The sequence below is a fragment of the Lepus europaeus genome, chromosome 1 (assembly GCF_033115175.1).
Source record: "Lepus europaeus isolate LE1 chromosome 1, mLepTim1.pri, whole genome shotgun sequence".
Lineage (NCBI taxonomy): Eukaryota > Metazoa > Chordata > Mammalia > Lagomorpha > Leporidae > Lepus > Lepus europaeus.
In genome coordinates, this window is record NC_084827.1 from 170,995,150 (window position 1) to 171,004,910 (window position 9,761).

A 9,761-nucleotide genomic window follows, 5' to 3' on the forward strand; every position below is an offset into this window, starting at 1 on the left:
AGTTCTATTCTTCCACAAACATTTTGAAATACCCCTGTATATCACAATATCTTTTCTTGCCTGGGACATAGGAGGAGCATATTAAATGCTTATTAAAGGAACAAAAAAGTGAGTGAGTGACTTCATAAGTGTTCTGCATAGGTGCTCATAGCCTGCTTAAGTGTCAAATTTATTGACTTCATGGCAGGCATTTGGAACAGCAGTTCAGCCACAGGTTGGATTGCCCGCATCCCATATCAGAGCACCTGAGTTTAAGTTCTGGCTCGGCTCCCCATTCCTAGTAATATTTATCCTGAGACACAGCAGGTAATGGTTAAGTAGTTGAGTCCATGCCACCCACAAGGTGGTCTGTTTCAAGGTATGGCTCCTGACCCACCTCTGGCCATTGCAGTCATTTGGAGAGTGGATTAGCAGATGAGAGTTCTCTCTGTCAGTCTCTGTTCTCTTCCTTTCACATAAATACATAATTTTTAAAGATTGACAGTTTCTTGCCTCTTATGCACAGTTGTCCCAGAGATATAAAGAAGTGTCCATACTTGAGAAAAAAAGTGAAATAATCTTTTTTTGTTAATCAATTCAGATCAACACTGCCAGTTCTCATAGTAATATAACCACTTCCTGATCACCTTTACCCAGCCTGTTACATCACCCCCTGTGCTGCCTCCCATCCATATATATCCCCCAAGGGGCAGTGTAAACTCTGTAGTCAGATCAGTCTTCTACCTCACTCCTTTACCTCAACTTGTCCACATTCTTTTCATATACATGAAACCCCAAATTCACAATCCTGGAGTCATGCATCCAGAAGTAAATAGATGTGCTTGGGTTTGAATGCATCTCCCAAAAACCTATGTGCTGGAAACCTAGTCCCCAAATTCATACGTCATTGTTGTTCGGAAGTGGGGCCCTTGGGAGATAACTAGGATTAGATGAGGTTGTGAGGGTGTTACCTCATGACAAGATTAGTAGCTTTGCAAGAAAAGAAGAATCAAGGTAGCATACTTCCTTTCTCTTCTGTGTGATGTCCATAAGCACATTAAGCTGAACTTTTGCTGACATCATGTTTTGGGACTTCCAAGTATCCAAAGCTGTGAGACATAATTTTATTTTCTTTACAAAGAATCTAGTTTCAAATATTTTATGGTCCATTTGTCACTTATTATTATCCTTATTAATCAATAAATTTACATTGGGTATTTTTTTTAACAGATTAATGCTGGACCTTTAATTAGAGTTTGGGATTAGATTTCTAAGATCCTGGAAATCAAACAAAGGGACAGAGGAAAAAAAATCCCAATTTAATTTATAGACACAAAAGAAACCATTAATAACAACAGGAATAAGCTCAAAGGTAAATCTGAGCTTGAATTCTGTAGGTGTGGGATCAGATAAAATACTTTTTAAATTCTTTTAAATTAAATTTAAGGAATAGAAACTATATGCATTTCATATATACAAATTTAGGAACATAGTGATTCTTCCCACCACACCCTCTCCCATCCAAACTCCCACTCTTCTTCCTCCTTCTTCCATCTTCATTCTTATTTTTTACAAAGATCTTTTTTCAGTTAACTTTATACTCATAAGATTAGCCCTATACAAAGTAGAGAGTTGAACAAATAGTATGAAGAAAAACAAAAATAAATAAAAAAAGCATGGTCCTCAATAGTCAAGACAAGGACTATTCAAAACCCTCACATCACAATGTGTCAATTTCACTCCTATAGACTACCTTTTAGATATTCTATCAGTTACCACAGATAAGAGAGAACATATGGTATTTGTCTATTTGGGACTGGCTTATTTGATTAAGTATAATTATTTCCAGGAGTATCCATTTTATTGCGAATGACAGGATTTCATTTTTTTTCTTACTGCTATGTGGTATTTCATATTGTATATATACCATAATTTCCTTATCCAGTCTTCAGTAGAGAGACATCTGGGTTGATTCCATATCTTAGCTATTGTAAATTAAGCTACAATAAACATGGAGGGTACAGATCACTTCTTCATACATGATTTCATTTCCTTTTGGTAAATACCCAGCAGTGGGATGCCTGGGTTATATGGCAGCTCTATATTCAGATTTCTGAGGTATTTCCATGCTGATGTCCACAGTTGCTGCACCAGTTTACATTCTCACCAATCCTTGATTAGGGTACCATTTCCCCACATCCTCATAGGCATTTATTTGTTGATTTCTGTAGGTAAGTCATGCTAACTGGGGTGAAGTAAAACCTCATTGTGGTTTTGATTTGCATTTTTTATCACTAGAGATCTGGAGCATTTTTTTTCATGTGTCTGTTGGCTATTTGAATTTCCTCTCTTGAAAAATGTTCAGGTCCTTTGCTCATTTCTTAAATGTATTTTTGGTTTGGTTGTTGCTTAGTTTCTTGAGCTCTTTAGATTAGGAAATTAATCTTTTATCAGTTGCATAGTTGCAAATGTTTTCACCCCTTCTGTCATTTGCTTCTTTACTTTGCTGAGTGTTTCTTTTGCAGTGCAGAAGCTTCTCAATTTAATGGAAGCCCATTTGTCAATTTTTATTTAGATTGTCCATGCTTGTAGGGTATTTTCCAAGAAGTCTTGCCCTATGCCAATGTCTTTTAGGGTTTCCCAGTATTCTTTAATAATTTTACTTTAGTGGGTCATAGATTTAGGTTTCTGATCCATTCTGAGTGGATTTTAGTGTAAGCTGTAAGGTAGAAGTCTGTTTCATACCTCAGCGTGTGGAGATCCAGTTTTCCCAGCTCCATTTATTGAAGAGATTGAGTTTGCTCCAGGGATTGATTTTCGTTCCTTTGTCAAGTATAAGTTGGTTGTGGATGCATGCGTTGATTTTGGAGGTTCCTATCCATTTCATTGGTCTACACATCTGTTTTGTGCCAGTACCAGGATTTTTTTATATTGTAACTGTCTTGTTGAACATCTTGAAATCTGGTATTCTGATGCATCCAGCTTTGTTTTTGTTGTTTAAGATTGCTATAGCTATTCGGGTCTCTTGTGTTTCCATATGAACCTTAGCATCATTATTTCTATATCTGAGAAGAATGTTGTGATTTGATTTGGATTGGGATTACATTAAATCTGTATTTGAGAGATAGTTACAGTCAGAGAGGGGAAAAGACAGAGAGAAAGGTCTTCTATCTCCTGATTCACTCCTTAGATGGCTGCAATGGCCAGAGCTGAGCCAATATGAAGCCAGGGGCCAGGAGCTTTTCCCAGGTCTCCTACATGAGTGTAGACCCAAGCACTTGGGCAATCTTACACTGCTTTCCCAAACCACAGCAGAGAGTTGGATCAGAAGAGGAGCAGCCAGGACTAGAACTGGCACCCATATGGGATGGCAGTGCCATAGGCAGAGGCTTAGCCCATTATGACACAGCACTGGCCCTGAGTATGAAAGATTTTTTTGCTTTTATATGTCTTCTTTTATATCTTCCTTTTCATTGTAGAGATATTTGATGTCCATTGTTGAATTTATCCCAAAGTATTTAATTTTTTGTATCTATTTTGAATGGGACTGATTTTAGTAGTTCTTTCTAAGCACAGAATTGTCTGCATATAAAAAGGCTATTGATTTTTCTATATTGATTTCATATGCTGCCACTTTTCCAAAAATATTTTATGCGTTCCAATAGTCTCCAAAATAAGGATAGTTTGGCTTCATCCTTGCCAATCTGAATCCCTTTGTTTCTTTTTCTTGCACAATAGCTCTGGCTAAAACTTGCAGGACTATATTGAATAGCAATGGTGAGAGTGGGCATTCTTGTCTCATTCTGGATCTCACTGGGAATGCTTCCAAATTTCCCCATTCAATAAGATGCTGGCTGTAAGTTTGTCATAAATTGTCCTGGTTATGTTGAGGAATGGTCCTTCTATAACCAATTTGCTGAAGGTTTTCATCCTGAAAGGGTGTTGTATTTTACCAAATGCTTTCTCTGAATTTATTGAAATAATCTTATGGCATTTGTCCTTCAATTTGTTAATGTGATGTATCACATTGATTGATTTGTGAATGGTGAACCATCCCTGCATGCCTAGAATGAATCCCAATTGGCTGGATGAGTGATCTTTCTGAAGTGTTGGATTCCATTGGCTAATATTTTATTGGGGATTTTTGAATCTATGTACATCAGAGAAATTGGTCTATAATTCTCTTTCTCTATTGTGTCTTTTTCTGGTTTAGGAATTAAGGTGATGGAGGCTTCATAGAAGGAGTTTGGAAGATACCCTCCCTTTTAATTGCTTTGAATAGCTTGAGAAGAATAAGAATCAGTTCTTTAAATGATTGGTAGAATTCAGCAGTGAAGCCATCTTGTCCTAAGCTTTTTTTGTTGGAAGGGTCCTTATTACTGGCACAACCTCCAACTTGGTTACTGATCCGTTTAGGTGTTCTATGTCTTCATGACTCAATTTTGGTAGATTGTATGTGTCTAGGAATACATCATTACTTCTAGGTTTCCTGATTTGTTGGCCTACAGCTCTTTGTAATAATTCCTGATGATTATTTTTATTTATTGATATCTGTTGTTACATTTTCTTCATCTCTGATTTTATTGATTTGGGTCATCTTTTTTTTTAGTTTTGTCAATGTGTTAATTTTGTTTATTTTTACAAAAAATGAACTCAATTTTACTGATCTCTTGTATAATTTTGTTGGGTTCAATTTTGATATTTCTTCTCTAATTTAAATTTTTTTCTTAAGATTCATTTGGGGTTAGGTTTGTTGTTGTTTTTCAAGGTCTTTGAGATGCACTGATAACTCAATTATTTGTGCTTTTCCAATTTCTTGATGTAGGTACCAATTGCTATAAACTTTCCTCTTAACACTACTTTTACTCCTTCCCATAAGTTTTGATATGTTGTATTGTCATCTTCATTCATTAACAGATTTTTTTTAAAATTTCTCTTATGACCTACTATTCATTCAGGAGCATATTGTTCAGTCTCCATGTGTTGCATATGTTTTAGAGATTATTGAGTTTTTGATTTTCAGCTTTGTTCTACTGTGGTCGGTTGAGATACATGGTATGATTTTGATTTTTTTTTTTATTTTCTGATACTTGCTTTATGGCCTTGCATGTGGTCAAACCTAAAGAACATTTCCTTTACTGGTGAGAAGAATGTATTTTCTGCATCTGTAGGATGAAAAGTTCTATAGATATCTGTTAGGTCCATTTCATTTATAGGGTTGTTTAACTCTGTTGTTTCCTTCCTGGTTTTCTGTCTGGTTGATCTTTCTATTGATGAAAGTGGGTTATTGATGTCTCCCATTACTACTGTATTGGAGTCTATGTCTGCTTTTAGTTTCATTAACATTTCTTTTAAATGGCCACGTGCCCTGTAATTTGGTGCATATATGTTTATAATAGTCACATCTTCCTTTTGAATTGATCCCTTAATCATTACATAGTGCCATTCTATTTCTCTTTCAATAGCTTGTGTAAAAGTCTATTTTGTCTGATATATTACAGCTACACCAGCTATTTTATGGATTCTTTTAGAATGGAATATCTTTTTCTATCCTTTCACTTCAGTCTGTGTGTATCTTTGTTGGTGATGTGTGTTTCTGTAGGGAGAAAATAGATGGGTTTTGTTTTCTAATCCATTCAGCCAGTCTGTATCTTTTAACTGGAGAGTTGAGGCCATTTACATTCAATGTGTCAACAATTTGGCTCTGCCATTTTTCTATGAATATTCAAATTGTTTACTTTGGAATTTCTTTGTACTTTTACTGGAAGATTTTTTGCCTTCACCTTCTTTCATAATGATGACCATGTTTCTATGTTTCTGTGTGTAGTACATCCTTATGCATTGCTTGTAAGGCTGGACAAGTGGTAACAAATTTTTTCAACTTCTATTTGTTGTGGAGGTCTTTATTTCACCTTCATTCATAAGTGAGAGCTTTGCAGGGTTTAGTATTCTTGATTGACTTTTTTTCTCTTTCTCTTAAGACTTGGACTATAATCTCCATTCTCTCCTTGTCTATAGGTTTCTGTTGAGAGTCATCTGTGATTCTAATTGGAGATCCTCCAAAAGTATCTGGTGTTTCTCCAATACACATTTTCGAATCTCTTCTTTATGTTTTACTGTGGAAAGTTTGAATATAATGTGTCATGGTGAAGATCATTTCTTGTCATGTCTGTTAGGATTTATGTGCTTCGACAGCTCTTTTTTTTCACAATTGGGAATGTTTTCTGTAATTATTTCACTATATAGGCCTTCTAATCCTTTCTCTCTTTCCACATCATCAGGAACTCCTAAGACCCAATAGTGGGTCATTTGATAGTATCCCATAAATCTCCAATACTGCTTTTCATTTTGCTAATTTCTTCTTCTTTTTTTTTTTTGGACTGACTAAAAAATTTCTAAATGTTTTTCTGCTAGCTCAGATGTTCTTTCTTCTGCCTCACTGAATCTGTTGTTAAGGCTTTCCACCACATTTTGATCTATTAATTCTTCATTTCTAGTATTTCAGTTTGATTTCTCTTCAAAATATCAATTTCATGAGAAAAATTTTCATTCATGTCATGTATGATTTTCTTTAGTCTGTGGATTTTCTTCTGATGACTTCAGAGTAATCCTATTATTTATTTTCTGAATTCTGTTTCAGGCAATTTCTTAATCTTCACATTCTAATACTGAAGACTGTTTTTGTGTTCCTTAGGGGTTTCATGTTGTCTTCTTTAATGCTGTTTCTTGATTTTTTGCATTTATTTTTGGGCACTTCGGGAGATACTTGTTGATTTTTTCCTCTGATTGCTTTTATCTTTGAAATGACTGCGTGTTTAGTGGACTGTCTGCTTTTTCAGTGAATACCCAGATGTGTGTGCTGGGTGTGGCAAGGAAGCTCTGGTCAATGCTCCAGGGTGGGGCAAGTATTGAGGTTGACACCCAAGTTGGATGTGTTAACAGAAGGGGGTTATGATCACCTCTTTTGCCTTGAGCACACCTTCACCTCCTTTCTTCCAAAGTAATAAATGCCCAGGTGTTAGCCCTCAGTGGATGTGTACTCATCTGTGCTTCCACATGGGCTGCACCAAGGATCTGTGCAGTCCTCAATAGGAGCACAGATCCATTTGCAATGACCTTCCCCAGACATTTCAGGGAGCTCTGCACATGTGGAGCAGCTCACAGTGACTGCCCAGAGACCCAGCTACAGTCTGCAACGTCTCATGCAGTTACAGTATTGTCACAGCCTCAGCACCCAGGGCTCCCGCAGACAAGGAATGCAAGAGAATCCACTCTGCCTCACTAGCCTATCCAGTCCACAGAGAGATTGAGGGGTTCCTAGAGCCACTGACCCTGTGTTCCACCTAGGTGGACTGAGCCCAATTCTCCCAGACAGGCTCAAAGACAGTGGGGAACATGGATTTCTCCCTCTGGTAAAATCCCTGGATCACATATATGTACAATATCCACCAGTGCGGCCCCATTCATTTCACAATTGTTCTGGGTGGACACAAGAGTCCCTGCAGGCGGCTCTTCCCTTCCATAGGGATGGATCCCCTTCCCCACCCAGTGCCCAGAGAGCACAACAGAGCTGTGACTATTGCCCAGCTGACAAGGTGGAGACTGTCCTGATAATTGCACTTGAACTTCCAAACTGCTGTGGTTGCCCCTGTCAACAGGATGGAGAATGAACCAGCTTGTTGCTGGGTGTCCACCTAAGAGCTGGAGTAGCTGCTACCTGCTTATATCCAAAATGGTGCCAGCCCTCCCACAGCTGGCCTCAGGGCACTGTTATGGAGAGGTGAGATAGAGAGATGTGAAGCTTCCCCCTCCCCCCATTGGGTGAGCAGTCGCCCTGTTCACCTCAGGGTTCTGGGCTGGACTCAAAAGAGAGTGTAGTTCACTAGGCTCTTCCTCTAGGTAAATCAACAGTGGCACAGGCCCAGGCAGTCTCACCTCACCTTGCTCACCAGAGAGGGTGCTTTCTCTGGATCAGTGCTGCTGTGTTCTTAGTTGTGCCCATCTTAGTTCTATGCATTCTGTGCCTGTTCTTAGTTCTGTTCTTAGTTGCTGTGCATGCATACTTTCCACACAGGTCCAGGGCATCTCCACTGCTTCTGCAGGACCTCACACTGGAGGTTCCCGTACAACTTTCCCCTGAGAGTTCACTTTCTCCACTTTTTTTCTCCTACTGTCACCTAGCCTAGAGCAGCCTACCCTGTCACTCTTCTGCCATACTGCCATATTCTGGTTCTAATATTTTATTGGAGCAACAGTACATATACTAAGACAAGATGACAATGAAATTTGGCATGGGTGAGTGGCAGTATGGGTGTGCAGGGGCATGCATATAATTCATCTGGCCTCTCCTGATATACCTCTTCAGCGTTTACATATAGTTTGAGCAATTTTCTTCATTTACTTGTACTTACATAGTTCATCTCTCAGCTAGTTGTGGTTGTTATTTGTATTTTGTTCTCCCATTTAGATAAAGGCTATGATTCTAAAGCTTTTAAGGCCCTATCCTTGGTGCTTCACCCTTGTTGCTCTGTGGAATTCCCTGACACAAAGAATGGAAATTAACATATGGAAACTGAAGTAAATTTTGTTGATTGTTGCCATATACTCAGTCCTCTCCCCACACAGGCTTCTCTCTAGACAGCATTGTTGGATCATGGATTCAGGCTGAATTTCAAGTAGATTTTTTTTCTTCGCTTTCTCTGTCAATCCAGGATAGTAGGCCTGTGAATGGGTGTAAGCCCATTTACACAATAAGTGACATGGATCAAGAGGTCCATCCTTACCCAGGCCCAGGCCCTGTGCCCTGGGCTATATGACAGGGAGGGAAGGCAGCCAAGTGTACCAACAACTGAGATGGTAGAAGCAATGATATATCTGCTTGGTATTAACAGCATGGTAATCCTTTCATGAATCCAGGTTTTGGCCCATACAACTTAGTCTATTGTCATTTTTGTCATTTGGGACTTGAAGGGAACTGTTTTTTCTGCCCATCTTACAATTATTGGCTGCTTACTAAGTGTCAAGCATTGTTCTAAGCAGCTTACCTACATTATCTCATTTAATCACTTTAAGAAATAAATACTACTATTATGGCTATTTTATTGATGTGGAGGTTGAGTTATTGCAGAGTGAAATAACTTAACTAGCATTGCAAGCCTAATATGAGTAGAACTGACATTGTTACCCAAGTTTGTTTGTAAACATGATACTACATACCCTGTTTGGCAGGTGCTTACAAGTGATCATGTTGATTATGAAACACATTTTGAAAATTTCCACTGTGTCTATCCTGGCAATGACAGTTCTTTATTTTATAATTCAACAGATAAATTTAGTGAAAGCTGTCTGTTGGCCAGTTACCATGTGAGGCCCTTGGGGAGCCAAAACTGTGCAAAGAAGAAAAGAGCCCTGTCTTTGAGGAGTCATGTCTGGGGAGAAGACAGACCAATAAATCAAATAAAGCAATTATGCCTAGTAATACTTTCCTCCTATGGGAAAGCACAGGTATCATCAGGTACTTAGCAGAAGGCTGGGTATTAGCCTACAGTTCCTGGAACTTATCATTCTTAAGATGCAAGCAATATTGTTTTCTTAATTACTTGGATCACTGTGCCAGATACTGAATGACATGAATGTAATCTCTGTTCTGAAGTGAAACAAATTAATTATGGAAAGACAAACATGGGGTAACAGCATTGTAATAGAAATGTTAAAGAGAGAAATAAAACATCAATGGGAGCAGAGAATAAGGAGGCTTTGATTCTACAGGTGCAAACTGAAGG